Consider the following 20,753-nt stretch of genomic DNA (forward strand, 5'->3'; position numbering starts at 1 on the left):
CTGCACAGGACTTGGGCCTATTTTCAGCCAATGCCCAAGGCAATGAAACAAATGGGCGCTTTAGGCAACAGTTCTGCTGCCAGAGGTTCTGGGGTTCTTAGGGCAGCATATGTTGAGCTGTGCTTGCTTTAGTGAACTCCTAAATGTCCAAAGTTTAAGTGAGCCTAACATGGAGACTACAGTTCAGACTCCTTGCTAGAGTGCGTCTGTCTCTTCTCCATGGCTCCTTTTACTTCAAGGCCATGATAGGAAGATGTCACCAAATTTGTCAGAGTGCGAGATTACTCAGTGAGACACATTGGAAAGCCAAACAAGCTGTCTTTCGGGGTTTCCGTAGTGTAGTGGTTATCACGTTCACCTCACACGCGAAAGGTCCCCGGTCCGAAACCGGGCGGAAACATGGGTTTTTTCCTTCTTTGGTTACAAGGGAATTGATATTCACTCTTTAGACAACTCTGCTTGTCCAGCATTTTCTCTGTTTTACTTGCATCCCTATTGAGAATTAAGTCTCTTGGTTTTGTCTTCTGTAGGTTGTGTGCTAGCCAAACAAAGGACATCAAAGAGCTTGTCAAGAAGAAGATCGGGGCCTTCAGAGGTGGCAAAGGGATTGGAAGTGGGAAGAGTGCAAGAGGAAAAGTTGACTTGAGTCAAGGTGGCTAATGAACGATACAGCAGGAAGCTGAAGTGGAAAGTGCAGCAGAAGAGCATGAGCGAGGTTTGGTGCAGCATGAAGACCATGTGCAGATGAGATCAGCCAACACAAGAGGAGTGGAACTGACTGGGCCACTAACTTGCTCTTCAACTGACTAGATTCTTATGCTAGCGTGTGCTAATGCTAATGTACCTGTGGAGCAAAGTGCTAGAAAGCCAAATGAGGTTCCACTGAGACTTGAACTCAGATCGCTGGATTCAGGGTCCAGAGTGCTAACCATTACACCATGGAACCCTGCCTGAAGCACACAAAAGATCTGTGTCAAACAGGCATAAAAGTGTAGTTCCTGGTAAACCGATGGGGATTTCTACACGGCCAGCCAAATTTTACCTGTCATACCTGCTGCGAATCGCAGCTTGACGTGACCATTGCAGTGCTTCAGAGGTCCTCGTTAGTATAGTGGACAGTATCTCCGCCTGTCACGCGGAAGACCGGGGTTCGATTCCCCGACGGGGAGTGAGCAGTTTCCTTCTCTGTTCTGCCTTTTACCTGCAATGACCACGCACACCAGATCCTAGTCAATCTAATAATCTAGTCCTATAATGGGCTTGAAGAAACATGAATTCCACCTGTGCGCTCACAAGTCGAAAAGGTCTTCTCAGAAAGAGCTCCCATCAGAAGAGATGCTAGTCCAAGAGAACACTGCTTGTGCAGCATTTTCTCTGTTTTACGTGCGTCCCTACTGACAAATAAGTTTCTTGGTCTTGTCTTCTGTAGATTGTGTGCTAGCCAAACAAAGGACATCAAAGAGCTTGTCAACCAGAAGATCAGCTCCCATGACAAGAGATGCAATCTTGAGATCACAATTTGCATTGTCAATACAGCCATAAGTGGGGGAGTGCTTGAAGAATGACACAAATGGGAGTTCCCTCCTTCTCAATAGTCCTACATGATCTGTCATAAAAGTCCACAAATGTAAGAAAGCATTGAAATGCTCCTTTAATTACTACGGGGTACGCAAGCTCAGTTTCCGTAGTGTAGTGGTTATCACGTTCGCCTAACACGCGAAAGGTCCCCGGTCCGAAACCGGGCGGAAGCATGCGTCTTTGCTTATGCGTCCTGATATAAAAGTGTCTGACTGCAGGCACTGCTTGAACTTGTGGGGTTCTACTGCTGTTTGGGACACAGACAAGAGAAAGTACTCAAATCTGGTTCAGGTCTCTGACATCTGTAACCTTTGGATGCTCGTCTTGCTAAAGAGTTGTCTATGGCCCAAATTTCTGCAAACTCCACAGACTTCACACAAATCAACAAATCTCCAGTCGCTATATTTCCTGAAGATGGAGGCACAGACTAAGCTCTTGGAAATGACTGGCTCTAGGTGGCCTGCAAAGGACTTGGGCCTATTTTCAGCCAATGCCCAAGGCAATGAAACAAATGGGCGCTTTAGGCAACAGTTCTGCTGCCAGAGGTTCTGGGGTTCTTAGGGCAGCATATGTTGAGCTGTGCTTGCTTTAGTGAACTCCTAAATGTCCAAAGTTTAAGTGAGCCTAACATGGAGACTACAGTTCAGACTCCTTGCTAGAGTGCGTCTGTCTCTTCTCCATGGCTCCTTTTACTTCAAGGCCATGATAGGAAGATGTCACCAAATTTGTCAGAGTGCGAGATTACTCAGTGAGACACATTGGAAAGCCAAACAAGCTGTCTTTCGGGGTTTCCGTAGTGTAGTGGTTATCACGTTCGCCTCACACGCGAAAGGTCCCCGGTCCGAAACCGGGCGGAAACATGGGTCTTTTCCTTCTTTGGTTACAAGGGAATTGATATTCACTCTTTAGACAACTCTGCTTGTCCAGCATTTTCTCTGTTTTACTTGCATCCCTATTGAGAATTAAGTCTCTTGGTTTTGTCTTCTGTAGGTTGTGTGCTAGCCAAACAAAGGACATCAAAGAGCTTGTCAAGAAGAAGATCGGGGCCTTCAGAGGTGGCAAAGGGATTGGAAGTGGGAAGAGTGCAAGAGGAAAAGTTGACTTGAGTCAAGGTGGCTAATGAACGATACAGCAGGAAGCTGAAGTGGAAAGTGCAGCAGAAGAGCATGAGCGAGGTTTGGTGCAGCATGAAGACCATGTGCAGATGAGATCAGCCAACACAAGAGGAGTGGAACTGACTGGGCCACTAACTTGCTCTTCAACTGACTAGATTCTTATGCTAGGGTGTGCTAATGCTAATGTACCTGTGGAGCAAAGTGCTAGAAAGCCAAATGAAGTTCCACTGAGACTTGAACTCAGATCGCTGGATTCAGAGTCCAGAGTGCTAACCATTACACCATGGAACCCTGCCTGAAGCACACAAAAGATCTGTGTCAAACAGGCATAAAAGTGTAGTTCCTGGTAAACCGATGGGGATTTCTACACGGCCAGCCAAATTTTACCTGTCATACCTGCTGCGAATCGCAGCTTGACGTGACCATTGCAGTGCTTCAGAGGTCCTCGTTAGTATAGTGGACAGTATCTCCGCCTGTCACGCGGAAGACCGGGGTTCGATTCCCCGACGGGGAGTGAGCAGTTTCCTTCTCTGTTCTGCCTTTTACCTGCAATGACCACACACACCTTAATCGCACACCACATCCTAGTCAATCTAATAATCTAGTCCTATAATGGGCTTGAAGAAACATGAATTCCACCTGTGCGCTCACAAGTCAAAAAGGTCTTCTCAGAAAGAGCTCCCATCAGAAGAGATGCTAGTCCAAGAGAACACTGCTTGTGCAGCATTTTCTCTGTTTTACGTGCGTCCCTACTGACAAATAAGTTTCTTGGTCTTGTCTTCTGTAGATTGTGTGCTAGCCAAACAAAGGACATCAAAGAGCTTGTCAACCAGAAGATCAGCTCCCATGACAAGAGATGCAATCTTGAGATCACAATTTGCATTGTCAATACAGCCATAAGTGGGGGAGTGCTTGAAGAATGACACAAATGGGAGTTCCCTCCTTCTCAATAGTCCTACATGATCTGTCATAAAAGTCCACAAATGTAAGAAAGCATTGAAATGCTCCTTTAATTACTACGGGGTACGCAAGCTCAGTTTCCGTAGTGTAGTGGTTATCACGTTCGCCTAACACGCGAAAGGTCCCCGGTCCGAAACCGGGCGGAAGCATGCGTCTTTGCTTATGCGTCCTGATATAAAAGTGTCTGACTGCAGGCACTGCTTGAACTTGTGGGGTTCTACTGCTGTTTGGGACACAGACAAGAGAAAGTACTCAAATCTGGTTCAGGTCTCTGACATCTGTAACCTTTGGATGCTCGTCTTGCTAAAGAGTTGTCTATGGCCCAAATTTCTGCAAACTCCACAGACTTCACACAAATCAACAAATCTCCAGTCGCTATATTTCCTGAAGATGGAGGCACAGACTAAGCTCTTGGAAATGACTGGCTCTAGGTGGCCTGCACAGGACTTGGGCCTATTTTCAGCCAATGCCCAAGGCAATGAAACAAATGGGCGCTTTAGGCAACAGTTCTGCTGCCAGAGGTTCTGGGGTTCTTAGGGCAGCATATGTTGAGCTGTGCTTGCTTTAGTGAACTCCTAAATGTCCAAAGTTTAAGTGAGCCTAACATGGAGACTACAGTTCAGACTCCTTGCTAGAGTGCGTCTGTCTCTTCTCCATGGCTCCTTTTACTTCAAGGCCATGATAGGAAGATGTCACCAAATTTGTCAGAGTGCGAGATTACTCAGTGAGACACATTGGAAAGCCAAACAAGCTGTCTTTCGGGGTTTCCGTAGTGTAGTGGTTATCACGTTCACCTCACACGCGAAAGGTCCCCGGTCCGAAACCGGGCGGAAACATGGGTCTTTTCCTTCTTTGGTTACAAGGGAATTGATATTCACTCTTTAGACAACTCTGCTTGTCCAGCATTTTCTCTGTTTTACTTGCATCCCTATTGAGAATTAAGTCTCTTGGTTTTGTCTTCTGTAGGTTGTGTGCTAGCCAAACAAAGGACATCAAAGAGCTTGTCAAGAAGAAGATCGGGGCCTTCAGAGGTGGCAAAGGGATTGGAAGTGGGAAGAGTGCAAGAGGAAAAGTTGACTTGAGTCAAGGTGGCTAATGAACGATACAGCAGGAAGCTGAAGTGGAAAGTGCAGCAGAAGAGCATGAGCGAGGTTTGGTGCAGCATGAAGACCATGTGCAGATGAGATCAGCCAACACAAGAGGAGTGGAACTGACTGGGCCACTAACTTGCTCTTCAACTGACTAGATTCTTATGCTAGCGTGTGCTAATGCTAATGTACCTGTGGAGCAAAGTGCTAGAAAGCCAAATGAGGTTCCACTGAGACTTGAACTCAGATCGCTGGATTCAGAGTCCAGAGTGCTAACCATTACACCATGGAACCCTGCCTGAAGCACACAAAAGATCTGTGTCAAACAGGCATAAAAGTGTAGTTCCTGGTAAACCGATGGGGATTTCTACACGGCCAGCCAAATTTTACCTGTCATACCTGCTGCGAATCGCAGCTTGACGTGACCATTGCAGTGCTTCAGAGGTCCTCGTTAGTATAGTGGACAGTATCTCCGCCTGTCACGCGGAAGACCGGGGTTCGATTCCCCGACGGGGAGTGAGCAGTTTCCTTCTCTGTTCTGCCTTTTACCTGCAATGACCACACACACCTTAATCGCACACCAGATCCTAGTCAATCTAATAATCTAGTCCTATAATGGGCTTGAAGAAACATGAATTCCACCTGTGCGCTCACAAGTCGAAAAGGTCTTCTCAGAAAGAGCTCCCATCAGAAGAGATGCTAGTCCAAGAGAACACTGCTTGTGCAGCATTTTCTCTGTTTTACGTGCGTCCCTACTGACAAATAAGTTTCTTGGTCTTGTCTTCTGTAGATTGTGTGCTAGCCAAACAAAGGACATCAAAGAGCTTGTCAACCAGAAGATCAGCTCCCATGACAAGAGATGCAATCTTGAGATCACAATTTGCATTGTCAATACAGCCATAAGTGGGGGAGTGCTTGAAGAATGACACAAATGGGAGTTCCCTCCTTCTCAATAGTCCTACATGATCTGTCATAAAAGTCCACAAATGTAAGAAAGCATTGAAATGCTCCTTTAATTACTACGGGGTACGCAAGCTCAGTTTCCGTAGTGTAGTGGTTATCACGTTCGCCTAACACGCGAAAGGTCCCCGGTCCGAAACCGGGCGGAAGCATGCGTCTTTGCTTATGCGTCCTGATATAAAAGTGTCTGACTGCAGGCACTGCTTGAACTTGTGGGGTTCTACTGCTGTTTGGGACACAGACAAGAGAAAGTACTCAAATCTGGTTCAGGTCTCTGACATCTGTAACCTTTGGATGCTCGTCTTGCTAAAGAGTTGTCTATGGCCCAAATTTCTGCAAACTCCACAGACTTCACACAAATCAACAAATCTCCAGTCGCTATATTTCCTGAAGATGGAGGCACAGACTAAGCTCTTGGAAATGACTGGCTCTAGGTGGCCTGCACAGGACTTGGGCCTATTTTCAGCCAATGCCCAAGGCAATGAAACAAATGGGCGCTTTAGGCAACAGTTCTGCTGCCAGAGGTTCTGGGGTTCTTAGGGCAGCATATGTTGAGCTGTGCTTGCTTTAGTGAACTCCTAAATGTCCAAAGTTTAAGTGAGCCTAACATGGAGACTACAGTTCAGACTCCTTGCTAGAGTGCGTCTGTCTCTTCTCCATGGCTCCTTTTACTTCAAGGCCATGATAGGAAGATGTCACCAAATTTGTCAGAGTGCGAGATTACTCAGTGAGACACATTGGAAAGCCAAACAAGCTGTCTTTCGGGGTTTCCGTAGTGTAGTGGTTATCACGTTCGCCTCACACGCGAAAGGTCCCCGGTCCGAAACCGGGCGGAAACATGGGTCTTTTCCTTCTTTGGTTACAAGGGAATTGATATTCACTCTTTAGACAACTCTGCTTGTCCAGCATTTTCTCTGTTTTACTTGCATCCCTATTGAGAATTAAGTCTCTTGGTTTTGTCTTCTGTAGGTTGTGTGCTAGCCAAACAAAGGACATCAAAGAGCTTGTCAAGAAGAAGATCGGGGCCTTCAGAGGTGGCAAAGGGATTGGAAGTGGGAAGAGTGCAAGAGGAAAAGTTGACTTGAGTCAAGGTGGCTAATGAACGATACAGCAGGAAGCTGAAGTGGAAAGTGCAGCAGAAGAGCATGAGCGAGGTTTGGTGCAGCATGAAGACCATGTGCAGATGAGATCAGCCAACACAAGAGGAGTGGAACTGACTGGGCCACTAACTTGCTCTTCAACTGACTAGATTCTTATGCTAGCGTGTGCTAATGTACCTGTGGAGCAAAGTGCTAGAAAGCCAAATGAGGTTCCACTGAGACTTGAACTCAGATCGCTGGATTCAGAGTCCAGAGTGCTAACCATTACACCATGGAACCCTGCCTGAAGCACACAAAAGATCTGTGTCAAACAGGCATAAAAGTGTAGTTCCTGGTAAACCGATGGGGATTTCTACACGGCCAGCCAAATTTTACCTGTCATACCTGCTGCGAATCGCAGCTTGACGTGACCATTGCAGTGCTTCAGAGGTCCTCGTTAGTATAGTGGACAGTATCTCCGCCTGTCACGCGGAAGACCGGGGTTCGATTCCCCGACGGGGAGTGAGCAGTTTCCTTCTCTGTTCTGCCTTTTACCTGCAATGACCACACACACCTTAATCGCACACCAGATCCTAGTCAATCTAATAATCTAGTCCTATAATGGGCTTGAAGAAACATGAATTCCACCTGTGCGCTCACAAGTCGAAAAGGTCTTCTCAGAAAGAGCTCCCATCAGAAGAGATGCTAGTCCAAGAGAACACTGCTTGTGCAGCATTTTCTCTGTTTTACGTGCGTCCCTACTGACAAATAAGTTTCTTGGTCTTGTCTTCTGTAGATTGTGTGCTAGCCAAACAAAGGACATCAAAGAGCTTGTCAACCAGAAGATCAGCTCCCATGACAAGAGATGCAATCTTGAGATCACAATTTGCATTGTCAATACAGCCATAAGTGGGGGAGTGCTTGAAGAATGACACAAATGGGAGTTCCCTCCTTCTCAATAGTCCTACATGATCTGTCATAAAAGTCCACAAATGTAAGAAAGCATTGAAATGCTCCTTTAATTACTACGGGGTACGCAAGCTCAGTTTCCGTAGTGTAGTGGTTATCACGTTCGCCTAACACGCGAAAGGTCCCCGGTCCGAAACCGGGCGGAAGCATGCGTCTTTGCTTATGCGTCCTGATATAAAAGTGTCTGACTGCAGGCACTGCTTGAACTTGTGGGGTTCTACTGCTGTTTGGGACACAGACAAGAGAAAGTACTCAAATCTGGTTCAGGTCTCTGACATCTGTAACCTTTGGATGCTCGTCTTGCTAAAGAGTTGTCTATGGCCCAAATTTCTGCAAACTCCACAGACTTCACACAAATCAACAAATCTCCAGTCGCTATATTTCCTGAAGATGGAGGCACAGACTAAGCTCTTGGAAATGACTGGCTCTAGGTGGCCTGCACAGGACTTGGGCCTATTTTCAGCCAATGCCCAAGGCAATGAAACAAATGGGCGCTTTAGGCAACAGTTCTGCTGCCAGAGGTTCTGGGGTTCTTAGGGCAGCATATGTTGAGCTGTGCTTGCTTTAGTGAACTCCTAAATGTCCAAAGTTTAAGTGAGCCTAACATGGAGACTACAGTTCAGACTCCTTGCTAGAGTGCGTCTGTCTCTTCTCCATGGCTCCTTTTACTTCAAGGCCATGATAGGAAGATGTCACCAAATTTGTCAGAGTGCGAGATTACTCAGTGAGACACATTGGAAAGCCAAACAAGCTGTCTTTCGGGGTTTCCGTAGTGTAGTGGTTATCACGTTCGCCTCACACGCGAAAGGTCCCCGGTCCGAAACCGGGCGGAAACATGGGTCTTTTCCTTCTTTGGTTACAAGGGAATTGATATTCACTCTTTAGACAACTCTGCTTGTCCAGCATTTTCTCTGTTTTACTTGCATCCCTATTGAGAATTAAGTCTCTTGGTTTTGTCTTCTGTAGGTTGTGTGCTAGCCAAACAAAGGACATCAAAGAGCTTGTCAAGAAGAAGATCGGGGCCTTCAGAGGTGGCAAAGGGATTGGAAGTGGGAAGAGTGCAAGAGGAAAAGTTGACTTGAGTCAAGGTGGCTAATGAACGATACAGCAGGAAGCTGAAGTGGAAAGTGCAGCAGAAGAGCATGAGCGAGGTTTGGTGCAGCATGAAGACCATGTGCAGATGAGATCAGCCAACACAAGAGGAGTGGAACTGACTGGGCCACTAATTTGCTCTTCAACTGACTAGATTCTTATGCTAGGGTGTGCTAATGCTAATGTACCTGTGGAGCAAAGTGCTAGAAAGCCAAATGAGGTTCCACTGAGACTTGAACTCAGATCGCTGGATTCAGAGTCCAGAGTGCTAACCATTACACCATGGAACCCTGCCTGAAGCGCACAAAAGATCTGTGTCAAACAGGCATAAAAGTGTAGTTCCTGGTAAACCGATGGGGATTTCTACACGGCCAGCCAAATTTTACCTGTCATACCTGCTGCGAATCGCAGCTTGACGTGACCATTGCAGTGCTTCAGAGGTCCTCGTTAGTATAGTGGACAGTATCTCCGCCTGTCACGCGGAAGACCGGGGTTCGATTCCCCGACGGGGAGTGAGCAGTTTCCTTCTCTGTTCTGCCTTTTACCTGCAATGACCACACACACCTTAATCGCACACCAGATCCTAGTCAATCTAATAATCTAGTCCTATAATGGGCTTGAAGAAACATGAATTCCACCTGTGCACTCACAAGTCGAAAAGGTCTTCTCAGAAAGAGCTCCCATCAGAAGAGATGCTAGTCCAAGAGAACACTGCTTGTGCAGCATTTTCTCTGTTTTACGTGCGTCCCTACTGACAAATAAGTTTCTTGGTCTTGTCTTCTGTAGATTGTGTGCTAGCCAAACAAAGGACATCAAAGAGCTTGTCAACCAGAAGATCAGCTCCCATGACAAGAGATGCAATCTTGAGATCACAATTTGCATTGTCAATACAGCCATAAGTGGGGGAGTGCTTGAAGAATGACACAAATGGGAGTTCCCTCCTTCTCAATAGTCCTACATGATCTGTCATAAAAGTCCACAAATGTAAGAAAGCATTGAAATGCTCCTTTAATTACTACGGTGTACGCAAGCTCAGTTTCCGTAGTGTAGTGGTTATCACGTTCGCCTAACACGCGAAAGGTCCCCGGTCCGAAACCGGGCGGAAGCATGCGTCTTTGCTTATGCGTCCTGATATAAAAGTGTCTGACTGCAGGCACTGCTTGAACTTGTGGGGTTCTACTGCTGTTTGGGACACAGACAAGAGAAAGTACTCAAATCTGGTTCAGGTCTCTGACATCTGTAACCTTTGGATGCTCGTCTTGCTAAAGAGTTGTCTATGGCCCAAATTTCTGCAAACTCCACAGACTTCACACAAATCAACAAATCTCCAGTCGCTATATTTCCTGAAGATGGAGGCACAGACTAAGCTCTTGGAAATGACTGGCTCTAGGTGGCCTGCACAGGACTTGGGCCTATTTTCAGCCAATGCCCAAGGCAATGAAACAAATGGGCGCTTTAGGCAACAGTTCTGCTGCCAGAGGTTCTGGGGTTCTTAGGGCAGCATATGTTGAGCTGTGCTTGCTTTAGTGAACTCCTAAATGTCCAAAGTTTAAGTGAGCCTAACATGGAGACTACAGTTCAGACTCCTTGCTAGAGTGCGTCTGTCTCTTCTCCATGGCTCCTTTTACTTCAAGGCCATGATAGGAACATGTCACCAAATTTGTCAGAGTGCGAGATTACTCAGTGAGACACATTGGAAAGCCAAACAAGCTGTCTTTCGGGGTTTCCGTAGTGTAGTGGTTATCACGTTCACCTCACACGCGAAAGGTCCCCGGTCCGAAACCGGGCGGAAACATGGGTCTTTTCCTTCTTTGGTTACAAGGGAATTGATATTCACTCTTTAGACAACTCTGCTTGTCCAGCATTTTCTCTGTTTTACTTGCATCCCTATTGAGAATTAAGTCTCTTGGTTTTGTCTTCTGTAGGTTGTGTGCTAGCCAAACAAAGGACATCAAAGAGCTTGTCAAGAAGAAGATCGGGGCCTTCAGAGGTGGCAAAGGGATTGGAAGTGGGAAGAGTGCAAGAGGAAAAGTTGACTTGAGTCAAGGTGGCTAATGAACGATACAGCAGGAAGCTGAAGTGGAAAGTGCAGCAGAAGAGCATGAGCGAGGTTTGGTGCAGCATGAAGACCATGTGCAGATGAGATCAGCCAACACAAGAGGAGTGGAACTGACTGGGCCACTAACTTGCTCTTCAACTGACTAGATTCTTATGCTAGGGTGTGCTAATGCTAATGTACCTGTGGAGCAAAGTGCTAGAAAGCCAAATGAGGTTCCACTGAGACTTGAACTCAGATCGCTGGATTCAGAGTCCAGAGTGCTAACCATTACACCATGGAACCCTGCCTGAAGCACACAAAAGATCTGTGTCAAACAGGCATAAAAGTGTAGTTCCTGGTAAACCGATGGGGATTTCTACACGGCCAGCCAAATTTTACCTGTCATACCTGCTGCGAATCGCAGCTTGACGTGACCATTGCAGTGCTTCAGAGGTCCTCGTTAGTATAGTGGACAGTATCTCCGCCTGTCACGCGGAAGACCGGGGTTCGATTCCCCGACGGGGAGTGAGCAGTTTCCTTCTCTGTTCTGCCTTTTACCTGCAATGACCACACACACCTTAATCGCACACCAGATCCTAGTCAATCTAATAATCTAGTCCTATAATGGGCTTGAAGAAACATGAATTCCACCTGTGCGCTCACAAGTCGAAAAGGTCTTCTCAGAAAGAGCTCCCATCAGAAGAGATGCTAGTCCAAGAGAACACTGCTTGTGCAGCATTTTCTCTGTTTTACGTGCGTCCCTACTGACAAATAAGTTTCTTGGTCTTGTCTTCTGTAGATTGTGTGCTAGCCAAACAAAGGACATCAAAGAGCTTGTCAACCAGAAGATCAGCTCCCATGACAAGAGATGCAATCTTGAGATCACAATTTGCATTGTCAATACAGCCATAAGTGGGGGAGTGCTTGAAGAATGACACAAATGGGAGTTCCCTCCTTCTCAATAGTCCTACATGATCTGTCATAAAAGTCCACAAATGTAAGAAAGCATTGAAATGCTCCTTTAATTACTACGGGGTACGCAAGCTCAGTTTCCGTAGTGTAGTGGTTATCACGTTCGCCTAACACGCGAAAGGTCCCCGGTCCGAAACCGGGCGGAAGCATGCGTCTTTGCTTATGCGTCCTGATATAAAAGTGTCTGACTGCAGGCACTGCTTGAACTTGTGGGGTTCTACTGCTGTTTGGGACACAGACAAGAGAAAGTACTCAAATCTGGTTCAGGTCTCTGACATCTGTAACCTTTGGATGCTCGTCTTGCTAAAGAGTTGTCTATGGCCCAAATTTCTGCAAACTCCACAGACTTCACACAAATCAACAAATCTCCAGTCGCTATATTTCCTGAAGATGGAGGCACAGACTAAGCTCTTGGAAATGACTGGCTCTAGGTGGCCTGCACAGGACTTGGGCCTATTTTCAGCCAATGCCCAAGGCAATGAAACAAATGGGCGCTTTAGGCAACAGTTCTGCTGCCAGAGGTTCTGGGGTTCTTAGGGCAGCATATGTTGAGCTGTGCTTGCTTTAGTGAACTCCTAAATGTCCAAAGTTTAAGTGAGCCTAACATGGAGACTACAGTTCAGACTCCTTGCTAGAGTGCGTCTGTCTCTTCTCCATGGCTCCTTTTACTTCAAGGCCATGATAGGAACATGTCACCAAATTTGTCAGAGTGCGAGATTACTCAGTGAGACACATTGGAAAGCCAAACAAGCTGTCTTTCGGGGTTTCCGTAGTGTAGTGGTTATCACGTTCGCCTCACACGCGAAAGGTCCCCGGTCCGAAACCGGGCGGAAACATGGGTCTTTTCCTTCTTTGGTTACAAGGGAATTGATATTCACTCTTTAGACAACTCTGCTTGTCCAGCATTTTCTCTGTTTTACTTGCATCCCTATTGAGAATTAAGTCTCTTGGTTTTGTCTTCTGTAGGTTGTGTGCTAGCCAAACAAAGGACATCAAAGAGCTTGTCAAGAAGAAGATCGGGGCCTTCAGAGGTGGCAAAGGGATTGGAAGTGGGAAGAGTGCAAGAGGAAAAGTTGACTTGAGTCAAGGTGGCTAATGAACGATACAGCAGGAAGCTGAAGTGGAAAGTGCAGCAGAAGAGCATGAGCGAGGTTTGGTGCAGCATGAAGACCATGTGCAGATGAGATCAGCCAACACAAGAGGAGTGGAACTGACTGGGCCACTAACTTGCTTTTCAACTGACTAGATTCTTATGCTAGGGTGTGCTAATGCTAATGTACCTGTGGAGCAAAGTGCTAGAAAGCCAAATGAGGTTCCACTGAGACTTGAACTCAGATCGCTGGATTCAGAGTCCAGAGTGCTAACCATTACACCATGGAACCCTGCCTGAAGCGCACAAAAGATCTGTGTCAAACAGGCATAAAAGTGTAGTTCCTGGTAAACCGATGGGGATTTCTACACGGCCAGCCAAATTTTACCTGTCATACCTGCTGCGAATCGCAGCTTGACGTGACCATTGCAGTGCTTCAGAGGTCCTCGTTAGTATAGTGGACAGTATCTCCGCCTGTCACGCGGAAGACCGGGGTTCGATTCCCCGACGGGGAGTGAGCAGTTTCCTTCTCTGTTCTGCCTTTTACCTGCAATGACCACACACACCTTAATCGCACACCAGATCCTAGTCAATCTAATAATCTAGTCCTATAATGGGCTTGAAGAAACATGAATTCCACCTGTGCGCTCACAAGTCGAAAAGGTCTTCTCAGAAAGAGCTCCCATCAGAAGAGATGCTAGTCCAAGAGAACACTGCTTGTGCAGCATTTTCTCTGTTTTACGTGCGTCCCTACTGACAAATAAGTTTCTTGGTCTTGTCTTCTGTAGATTGTGTGCTAGCCAAACAAAGGACATCAAAGAGCTTGTCAACCAGAAGATCAGCTCCCATGACAAGAGATGCAATCTTGAGATCACAATTTGCATTGTCAATACAGCCATAAGTGGGGGAGTGCTTGAAGAATGACACAAATGGGAGTTCCCTCCTTCTCAATAGTCCTACATGATCTGTCATAAAAGTCCACAAATGTAAGAAAGCATTGAAATGCTCCTTTAATTACTACGGGGTACGCAAGCTCAGTTTCCGTAGTGTAGTGGTTATCACGTTCGCCTAACACGCGAAAGGTCCCCGGTCCGAAACCGGGCGGAAGCATGCGTCTTTGCTTATGCGTCCTGATATAAAAGTGTCTGACTGCAGGCACTGCTTGAACTTGTGGGGTTCTACTGCTGTTTGGGACACAGACAAGAGAAAGTACTCAAATCTGGTTCAGGTCTCTGACATCTGTAACCTTTGGATGCTCGTCTTGCTAAAGAGTTGTCTATGGCCCAAATTTCTGCAAACTCCACAGACTTCACACAAATCAACAAATCTCCAGTCGCTATATTTCCTGAAGATGGAGGCACAGACTAAGCTCTTGGAAATGACTGGCTCTAGGTGGCCTGCACAGGACTTGGGCCTATTTTCAGCCAATGCCCAAGGCAATGAAACAAATGGGCGCTTTAGGCAACAGTTCTGCTGCCAGAGGTTCTGGGGTTCTTAGGGCAGCATATGTTGAGCTGTGCTTGCTTTAGTGAACTCCTAAATGTCCAAAGTTTAAGTGAGCCTAACATGGAGACTACAGTTCAGACTCCTTGCTAGAGTGCGTCTGTCTCTTCTCCATGGCTCCTTTTACTTCAAGGCCATGATAGGAACATGTCACCAAATTTGTCAGAGTGCGAGATTACTCAGTGAGACACATTGGAAAGCCAAACAAGCTGTCTTTCGGGGTTTCCGTAGTGTAGTGGTTATCACGTTCGCCTCACACGCGAAAGGTCCCCGGTCCGAAACCGGGCGGAAACATGGGTCTTTTCCTTCTTTGGTTACAAGGGAATTGATATTCACTCTTTAGACAACTCTGCTTGTCCAGCATTTTCTCTGTTTTACTTGCATCCCTATTGAGAATTAAGTCTCTTGGTTTTGTCTTCTGTAGGTTGTGTGCTAGCCAAACAAAGGACATCAAAGAGCTTGTCAAGAAGAAGATCGGGGCCTTCAGAGGTGGCAAAGGGATTGGAAGTGGGAAGAGTGCAAGAGGAAAAGTTGACTTGAGTCAAGGTGGCTAATGAACGATACAGCAGGAAGCTGAAGTGGAAAGTGCAGCAGAAGAGCATGAGCGAGGTTTGGTGCAGCATGAAGACCATGTGCAGATGAGATCAGCCAACACAAGAGGAGTGGAACTGACTGGGCCACTAACTTACTCTTCAACTGACTAGATTCTTATGCTAGGGTGTGCTAATGCTAATGTACCTGTGGAGCAAAGTGCTAGAAAGCCAAATGAGGTTCCACTGAGACTTGAACTCAGATCGCTGGATTCAGAGTCCAGAGTGCTAACCATTACACCATGGAACCCTGCCTGAAGCGCACAAAAGATCTGTGTCAAACAGGCATAAAAGTGTAGTTCCTGGTAAACCGATGGGGATTTCTACACGGCCAGCCAAATTTTACCTGTCATACCTGCTGCGAATCGCAGCTTGACGTGACCATTGCAGTGCTTCAGAGGTCCTCGTTAGTATAGTGGACAGTATCTCCGCCTGTCACGCGGAAGACCGGGGTTCGATTCCCCGACGGGGAGTGAGCAGTTTCCTTCTCTGTTCTGCCTTTTACCTGCAATGACCACACACACCTTAATCGCACACCAGATCCTAGTCAATCTAATAATCTAGTCCTATAATGGGCTTGAAGAAACATGAATTCCACCTGTGCGCTCACAAGTCGAAAAGGTCTTCTCAGAAAGAGCTCCCATCAGAAGAGATGCTAGTCCAAGAGAACACTGCTTGTGCAGCATTTTCTCTGTTTTACGTGCGTCCCTACTGACAAATAAGTTTCTTGGTCTTGTCTTCTGTAGATTGTGTGCTAGCCAAACAAAGGACATCAAAGAGCTTGTCAACCAGAAGATCAGCTCCCATGACAAGAGATGCAATCTTGAGATCACAATTTGCATTGTCAATACAGCCATAAGTGGGGGAGTGCTTGAAGAATGACACAAATGGGAGTTCCCTCCTTCTCAATAGTCCTACATGATCTGTCATAAAAGTCCACAAATGTAAGAAAGCATTGAAATGCTCCTTTAATTACTACGGGGTACGCAAGCTCAGTTTCCGTAGTGTAGTGGTTATCACGTTCGCCTAACACGCGAAAGGTCCCCGGTCCGAAACCGGGCGGAAGCATGCGTCTTTGCTTATGCGTCCTGATATAAAAGTGTCTGACTGCAGGCACTGCTTGAACTTGTGGGGTTCTACTGCTGTTTGGGACACAGACAAGAGAAAGTACTCAAATCTGGTTCAGGTCTCTGACATCTGTAACCTTTGGATGCTCGTCTTGCTAAAGAGTTGTCTATGGCCCAAATTTCTGCAAACTCCACAGACTTCACACAAATCAACAAATCTCCAGTCGCTATATTTCCTGAAGATGGAGGCACAGACTAAGCTCTTGGAAATGACTGGCTCTAGGTGGCCTGCACAGGACTTGGGCCTATTTTCAGCCAATGCCCAAGGCAATGAAACAAATGGGCGCTTTAGGCAACAGTTCTGCTGCCAGAGGTTCTGGGGTTCTTAGGGCAGCATATGTTGAGCTGTGCTTGCTTTAGTGAACTCCTAAATGTCCAAAGTTTAAGTGAGCCTAACATGGAGACTACAGTTCAGACTCCTTGCTAGAGTGCGTCTGTCTCTTCTCCATGGCTCCTTTTACTTCAAGGCCATGATAGGAACATGTCACCAAATTTGTCAGAGTGCGAGATTACTCAGTGAGACACATTGGAAAGCCAAACAAGCTGTCTTTCGGGGTTTCCGTAGTGTAGTGGTTATCACGTTCGCCTCACACGCGAAAGGTCCCCGGTCCGAAACCGGGCGGAAACATGGGTCTTTTCCTTCTTTGGTTACAAGGGAATTGATATTCACTCTTTAGACAACTCTGCTTGTCCAGCATTTTCTCTGTTTTACTTGCATCCCTATTGAGAATTAAGTCTCTTGGTTTTGTCTTCTGTAGGTTGTGTGCTAGCCAAACAAAGGACATCAAAGAGCTTGTCAAGAAGAAGATCGGGGCCTTCAGAGGTGGCAAAGGGATTGGAAGTGGGAAGAGTGCAAGAGGAAAAGTTGACTTGAGTCAAGGTGGCTAATGAACGATACAGCAGGAAGCTGAAGTGGAAAGTGCAGCAGAAGAGCATGAGCGAGGTTTGGTGCAGCATGAAGACCATGTGCAGATGAGATCAGCCAACACAAGAGGAGTGGAACTGACTGGGCCACTAACTTACTCTTCAACTGACTAGATTCTTATGCTAGGGTGTGCTAATGCTAATGTACCTGTGGAGCAAAGTGCTAGAAAGCCAAATGAGGTTCCACTGAGACTTGAACTCAGATCGCTGGATTCAGAGTCCAGAGTGCTAACCATTACACCATGGAACCCTGCCTGAAGCGCACAAAAGATCTGTGTCAAACAGGCATAAAAGTGTAGTTCCTGGTAAACCGATGGGGATTTCTACACGGCCAGCCAAATTTTACCTGTCATACCTGCTGCGAATCGCAGCTTGACGTGACCATTGCAGTGCTTCAGAGGTCCTCGTTAGTATAGTGGACAGTATCTCCGCCTGTCACGCGGAAGACCGGGGTTCGATTCCCCGACGGGGAGTGAGCAGTTTCCTTCTCTGTTCTGCCTTTTACCTGCAATGACCACACACACCTTAATCGCACACCAGATCCTAGTCAATCTAATAATCTAGTCCTATAATGGGCTTGAAGAAACATGAATTCCACCTGTGCGCTCACAAGTCGAAAAGGTCTTCTCAGAAAGAGCTCCCATCAGAAGAGATGCTAGTCCAAGAGAACACTGCTTGTGCAGCATTTTCTCTGTTTTACGTGCGTCCCTACTGACAAATAAGTTTCTTGGTCTTGTCTTCTGTAGATTGTGTGCTAGCCAAACAAAGGACATCAAAGAGCTTGTCAACCAGAAGATCAGCTCCCATGACAAGAGATGCAATCTTGAGATCACAATTTGCATTGTCAATACAGCCATAAGTGGGGGAGTGCTTGAAGAATGACACAAATGGGAGTTCCCTCCTTCTCAATAGTCCTACATGATCTGTCATAAAAGTCCACAAATGTAAGAAAGCATTGAAATGCTCCTTTAATTACTACGGGGTACGCAAGCTCAGTTTCCGTAGTGTAGTGGTTATCACGTTCGCCTAACACGCGAAAGGTCCCCGGTCCGAAACCGGGCGGAAGCATGCGTCTTTGCTTATGCGTCCTGATATAAAAGTGTCTGACTGCAGGCACTGCTTGAACTTGTGGGGTTCTACTGCTGTTTGGGACACAGACAAGAGAAAGTACTCAAATCTGGTTCAGGTCTCTGACATCTGTAACCTTTGGATGCTCGTCTTGCTAAAGAGTTGTCTATGGCCCAAATTTCTGCAGACTTCACACAAATCAACAAATCTCCAGTCGCTATATTTCCTGAAGATGGAGGCACAGACTAAGCTCTTGGAAATGACTGGCTCTAGGTGGCCTGCACAGGACTTGGGCCTATTTTCAGCCAATGCCCAAGGCAATGAAACAAATGGGCGCTTTAGGCAACAGTTCTGCTGCCAGAGGTTCTGGGGTTCTTAGGGCAGCATATGTTGAGCTGTGCTTGCTTTAGTGAACTCCTAAATGTCCAAAGTTTAAGTGAGCCTAACATGGAGACTACAGTTCAGACTCCTTGCTAGAGTGCGTCTGTCTCTTCTCCATGGCTCCTTTTACTTCAAGGCCATGATAGGAACATGTCACCAAATTTGTCAGAGTGCGAGATTACTCAGTGAGACACATTGGAAAGCCAAACAAGCTGTCTTTCGGGGTTTCCGTAGTGTAGTGGTTATCACGTTCGCCTCACACGCGAAAGGTCCCTGGTCCGAAACCGGGCGGAAACATGGGTCTTTTCCTTCTTTGGTTACAAGGGAATTGATATTCACTCTTTAGACAACTCTGCTTGTCCAGCATTTTCTCTGTTTTACTTGCATCCCTATTGAGAATTAAGTCTCTTGGTTTTGTCTTCTGTAGGTTGTGTGCTAGCCAAACAAAGGACATCAAAGAGCTTGTCAAGAAGAAGATCGGGGCCTTCAGAGGTGGCAAAGGGATTGGAAGTGGGAAGAGTGCAAGAGGAAAAGTTGACTTGAGTCAAGGTGGCTAATGAACGATACAGCAGGAAGCTGAAGTGGAAAGTGCAGCAGAAGAGCATGAGCGAGGTTTGGTGCAGCATGAAGACCATGTGCAGATGAGATCAGCCAACACAAGAGGAGTGGAACTGACTGGGCCACTAACTTGCTCTTCAACTGACTAGATTCTTATGCTAGCGTGTGCTAATGCTAATGTACCTGTGGAGCAAAGTGCTAGAAAGCCAAATGAGGTTCCACTGAGACTTGAACTCAGATCGCTGGATTCAGAGTCCAGAGTGCTAACCATTACACCATGGAACCCTGCCTGAAGCACACAAAAGATCTGTGTCAAACAGGCATAAAAGTGTAGTTCCTGGTAAACCGATGGGGATTTCTACACGGCCAGCCAAATTTTACCTGTCATACCTGCTGCGAATCGCAGCTTGACGTGACCATTGCAGTGCTTCAGAGGTCCTCGTTAGTATAGTGGACAGTATCTCCGCCTGTCACGCGGAAGACCGGGGTTCGATTCCCCGACGGGGAGTGAGCAGTTTCCTTCTCTGTTCTGCCTTTTACCTGCAATGACCACACACACCTTAATCGCACACCAGATCCTAGTCAATCTAATAATCTAGTCCTATAATGGGCTTGAAGAAACATGAATTCCACCTGTGCGCTCACAAGTCGAAAAGGTCTTCTCAGAAAGAGCTCCCATCAGAAGAGATGCTAGTCCAAGAGAACACTGCTTGTGCAGCATTTTCTCTGTTTTACGTGCGTCCCTACTGACAAATAAGTTTCTTGGTCTTGTCTTCTGTAGATTGTGTGCTAGCCAAACAAAGGACATCAAAGAGCTTGTCAACCAGAAGATCAGCTCCCATGACAAGAGATGCAATCTTGAGATCACAATTTGCATTGTCAATACAGCCATAAGTGGGGGAGTGCTTGAAGAATGACACAAATGGGAGTTCCCTCCTTCTCAATAGTCCTACATGATCTGTCATAAAAGTCCACAAATGTAAGAAAGCATTGAAATGCTCCTTTAATTACTACGGGGTACGCAAGCTCAGTTTCCGTAGTGTAGTGGTTATCACGTTCTCCTTACACGCGAAAGGTCCCCGGTCCGAAACCGGGCGGAAGCATGCGTCTTTGCTTATGCGTCCTGATATAAAAGTGTCTGACTGCAGGCACTGCTTGAACTTGTGGGGTTCTACTGCTGTTTGGGACACAGACAAGAGAAAGTACTCAAATCTGGTTCAGGTCTCACACATCTGTAACCTTTGGATGCTCGTCTTGCTAAAGAGTTGTCTATGGCCCAAATTTCTGCAAACTCCACAGACTTCACACAAATCAACAAATCTCCAGTCGCTATATTTCCTGAAGATGGAGGCACAGACTAAGCTCTTGGAAATGACTGGCTCTAGGTGGCCTGCAAAGGACTTGGGCCTATTTTCAGCCAATGCCCAAGGCAATGAAACAAATGGGCGCTTTAGGCAACAGTTCTGCTGCCAGAGGTTCTGGGGTTCTTAGGGCAGCATATGTTGAGCTGTGCTTGCTTTAGTGAACTCCTAAATGTCCAAAGTTTAAGTGAGCCTAACATGGAGACTACAGTTCAGACTCCTTGCTAGAGTGCGTCTGTCTCTTCTCCATGGCTCCTTTTACTTCAAGGCCATGATAGGAAGATGTCACCAAATTTGTCA

At 46.5% G+C, this 20,753-nt stretch overlaps 33 non-coding genes across 33 annotated transcripts; 23 read left to right on the forward strand and 10 right to left on the reverse strand.

Moving 5' to 3' along the window:
* Window positions 1-874: 874 nt before the first annotated feature.
* Window positions 875-946, reverse strand: trnaq-cug (transfer RNA glutamine (anticodon CUG)). Its single transcript has one exon. It is a non-coding gene; the product is annotated as a tRNA-Gln (tRNA).
* Window positions 947-1,678: 732 nt separating this feature from the next.
* On the forward strand, window positions 1,679-1,751 carry trnav-aac (transfer RNA valine (anticodon AAC)). The gene has a single exon. It is a non-coding gene; the product is annotated as a tRNA-Val (tRNA).
* A 614-nt stretch (window positions 1,752-2,365) lies between these two features.
* Window positions 2,366-2,438, forward strand: trnav-cac (transfer RNA valine (anticodon CAC)). The gene has a single exon. It is a non-coding gene; the product is annotated as a tRNA-Val (tRNA).
* A 474-nt stretch (window positions 2,439-2,912) lies between these two features.
* On the reverse strand, window positions 2,913-2,984 carry trnaq-cug (transfer RNA glutamine (anticodon CUG)). The gene has a single exon. It is a non-coding gene; the product is annotated as a tRNA-Gln (tRNA).
* Window positions 2,985-3,729: 745 nt separating this feature from the next.
* trnav-aac (transfer RNA valine (anticodon AAC)) lies at window positions 3,730-3,802 on the forward strand. The gene has a single exon. It is a non-coding gene; the product is annotated as a tRNA-Val (tRNA).
* Window positions 3,803-4,963: 1,161 nt separating this feature from the next.
* trnaq-cug (transfer RNA glutamine (anticodon CUG)) lies at window positions 4,964-5,035 on the reverse strand. The gene has a single exon. It is a non-coding gene; the product is annotated as a tRNA-Gln (tRNA).
* A 745-nt stretch (window positions 5,036-5,780) lies between these two features.
* On the forward strand, window positions 5,781-5,853 carry trnav-aac (transfer RNA valine (anticodon AAC)). Its single transcript has one exon. It is a non-coding gene; the product is annotated as a tRNA-Val (tRNA).
* A 614-nt stretch (window positions 5,854-6,467) lies between these two features.
* Window positions 6,468-6,540, forward strand: trnav-cac (transfer RNA valine (anticodon CAC)). Its single transcript has one exon. It is a non-coding gene; the product is annotated as a tRNA-Val (tRNA).
* A 468-nt stretch (window positions 6,541-7,008) lies between these two features.
* Window positions 7,009-7,080, reverse strand: trnaq-cug (transfer RNA glutamine (anticodon CUG)). Its single transcript has one exon. It is a non-coding gene; the product is annotated as a tRNA-Gln (tRNA).
* Window positions 7,081-7,825: 745 nt separating this feature from the next.
* Window positions 7,826-7,898, forward strand: trnav-aac (transfer RNA valine (anticodon AAC)). Its single transcript has one exon. It is a non-coding gene; the product is annotated as a tRNA-Val (tRNA).
* Window positions 7,899-8,512: 614 nt separating this feature from the next.
* Window positions 8,513-8,585, forward strand: trnav-cac (transfer RNA valine (anticodon CAC)). Its single transcript has one exon. It is a non-coding gene; the product is annotated as a tRNA-Val (tRNA).
* Window positions 8,586-9,059: 474 nt separating this feature from the next.
* trnaq-cug (transfer RNA glutamine (anticodon CUG)) lies at window positions 9,060-9,131 on the reverse strand. Its single transcript has one exon. It is a non-coding gene; the product is annotated as a tRNA-Gln (tRNA).
* Window positions 9,132-9,282: 151 nt separating this feature from the next.
* trnad-guc (transfer RNA aspartic acid (anticodon GUC)) lies at window positions 9,283-9,354 on the forward strand. The gene has a single exon. It is a non-coding gene; the product is annotated as a tRNA-Asp (tRNA).
* Window positions 9,355-9,876: 522 nt separating this feature from the next.
* Window positions 9,877-9,949, forward strand: trnav-aac (transfer RNA valine (anticodon AAC)). Its single transcript has one exon. It is a non-coding gene; the product is annotated as a tRNA-Val (tRNA).
* A 1,161-nt stretch (window positions 9,950-11,110) lies between these two features.
* trnaq-cug (transfer RNA glutamine (anticodon CUG)) lies at window positions 11,111-11,182 on the reverse strand. Its single transcript has one exon. It is a non-coding gene; the product is annotated as a tRNA-Gln (tRNA).
* A 151-nt stretch (window positions 11,183-11,333) lies between these two features.
* On the forward strand, window positions 11,334-11,405 carry trnad-guc (transfer RNA aspartic acid (anticodon GUC)). The gene has a single exon. It is a non-coding gene; the product is annotated as a tRNA-Asp (tRNA).
* A 522-nt stretch (window positions 11,406-11,927) lies between these two features.
* trnav-aac (transfer RNA valine (anticodon AAC)) lies at window positions 11,928-12,000 on the forward strand. The gene has a single exon. It is a non-coding gene; the product is annotated as a tRNA-Val (tRNA).
* A 614-nt stretch (window positions 12,001-12,614) lies between these two features.
* trnav-cac (transfer RNA valine (anticodon CAC)) lies at window positions 12,615-12,687 on the forward strand. Its single transcript has one exon. It is a non-coding gene; the product is annotated as a tRNA-Val (tRNA).
* Window positions 12,688-13,161: 474 nt separating this feature from the next.
* On the reverse strand, window positions 13,162-13,233 carry trnaq-cug (transfer RNA glutamine (anticodon CUG)). The gene has a single exon. It is a non-coding gene; the product is annotated as a tRNA-Gln (tRNA).
* Window positions 13,234-13,384: 151 nt separating this feature from the next.
* trnad-guc (transfer RNA aspartic acid (anticodon GUC)) lies at window positions 13,385-13,456 on the forward strand. Its single transcript has one exon. It is a non-coding gene; the product is annotated as a tRNA-Asp (tRNA).
* A 522-nt stretch (window positions 13,457-13,978) lies between these two features.
* Window positions 13,979-14,051, forward strand: trnav-aac (transfer RNA valine (anticodon AAC)). Its single transcript has one exon. It is a non-coding gene; the product is annotated as a tRNA-Val (tRNA).
* Window positions 14,052-14,665: 614 nt separating this feature from the next.
* Window positions 14,666-14,738, forward strand: trnav-cac (transfer RNA valine (anticodon CAC)). The gene has a single exon. It is a non-coding gene; the product is annotated as a tRNA-Val (tRNA).
* Window positions 14,739-15,212: 474 nt separating this feature from the next.
* Window positions 15,213-15,284, reverse strand: trnaq-cug (transfer RNA glutamine (anticodon CUG)). The gene has a single exon. It is a non-coding gene; the product is annotated as a tRNA-Gln (tRNA).
* Window positions 15,285-15,435: 151 nt separating this feature from the next.
* On the forward strand, window positions 15,436-15,507 carry trnad-guc (transfer RNA aspartic acid (anticodon GUC)). The gene has a single exon. It is a non-coding gene; the product is annotated as a tRNA-Asp (tRNA).
* Window positions 15,508-16,029: 522 nt separating this feature from the next.
* On the forward strand, window positions 16,030-16,102 carry trnav-aac (transfer RNA valine (anticodon AAC)). The gene has a single exon. It is a non-coding gene; the product is annotated as a tRNA-Val (tRNA).
* A 614-nt stretch (window positions 16,103-16,716) lies between these two features.
* On the forward strand, window positions 16,717-16,789 carry trnav-cac (transfer RNA valine (anticodon CAC)). Its single transcript has one exon. It is a non-coding gene; the product is annotated as a tRNA-Val (tRNA).
* Window positions 16,790-17,263: 474 nt separating this feature from the next.
* On the reverse strand, window positions 17,264-17,335 carry trnaq-cug (transfer RNA glutamine (anticodon CUG)). The gene has a single exon. It is a non-coding gene; the product is annotated as a tRNA-Gln (tRNA).
* A 151-nt stretch (window positions 17,336-17,486) lies between these two features.
* trnad-guc (transfer RNA aspartic acid (anticodon GUC)) lies at window positions 17,487-17,558 on the forward strand. The gene has a single exon. It is a non-coding gene; the product is annotated as a tRNA-Asp (tRNA).
* Window positions 17,559-18,080: 522 nt separating this feature from the next.
* trnav-aac (transfer RNA valine (anticodon AAC)) lies at window positions 18,081-18,153 on the forward strand. The gene has a single exon. It is a non-coding gene; the product is annotated as a tRNA-Val (tRNA).
* A 605-nt stretch (window positions 18,154-18,758) lies between these two features.
* Window positions 18,759-18,831, forward strand: trnav-cac (transfer RNA valine (anticodon CAC)). Its single transcript has one exon. It is a non-coding gene; the product is annotated as a tRNA-Val (tRNA).
* A 474-nt stretch (window positions 18,832-19,305) lies between these two features.
* On the reverse strand, window positions 19,306-19,377 carry trnaq-cug (transfer RNA glutamine (anticodon CUG)). Its single transcript has one exon. It is a non-coding gene; the product is annotated as a tRNA-Gln (tRNA).
* A 151-nt stretch (window positions 19,378-19,528) lies between these two features.
* On the forward strand, window positions 19,529-19,600 carry trnad-guc (transfer RNA aspartic acid (anticodon GUC)). The gene has a single exon. It is a non-coding gene; the product is annotated as a tRNA-Asp (tRNA).
* Window positions 19,601-20,122: 522 nt separating this feature from the next.
* Window positions 20,123-20,195, forward strand: trnav-uac (transfer RNA valine (anticodon UAC)). Its single transcript has one exon. It is a non-coding gene; the product is annotated as a tRNA-Val (tRNA).
* Window positions 20,196-20,753: the final 558 nt, after the last annotated feature.

The sequence above is a fragment of the Copadichromis virginalis genome, linkage group LG8, assembly GCF_057382275.1.
Source record: "Copadichromis virginalis isolate Kocher_CV1m ecotype Utaka linkage group LG8, C_Virginalis_male_GT1.1, whole genome shotgun sequence".
Classification (NCBI taxonomy): Eukaryota; Metazoa; Chordata; class Actinopteri; order Cichliformes; family Cichlidae; genus Copadichromis; species Copadichromis virginalis.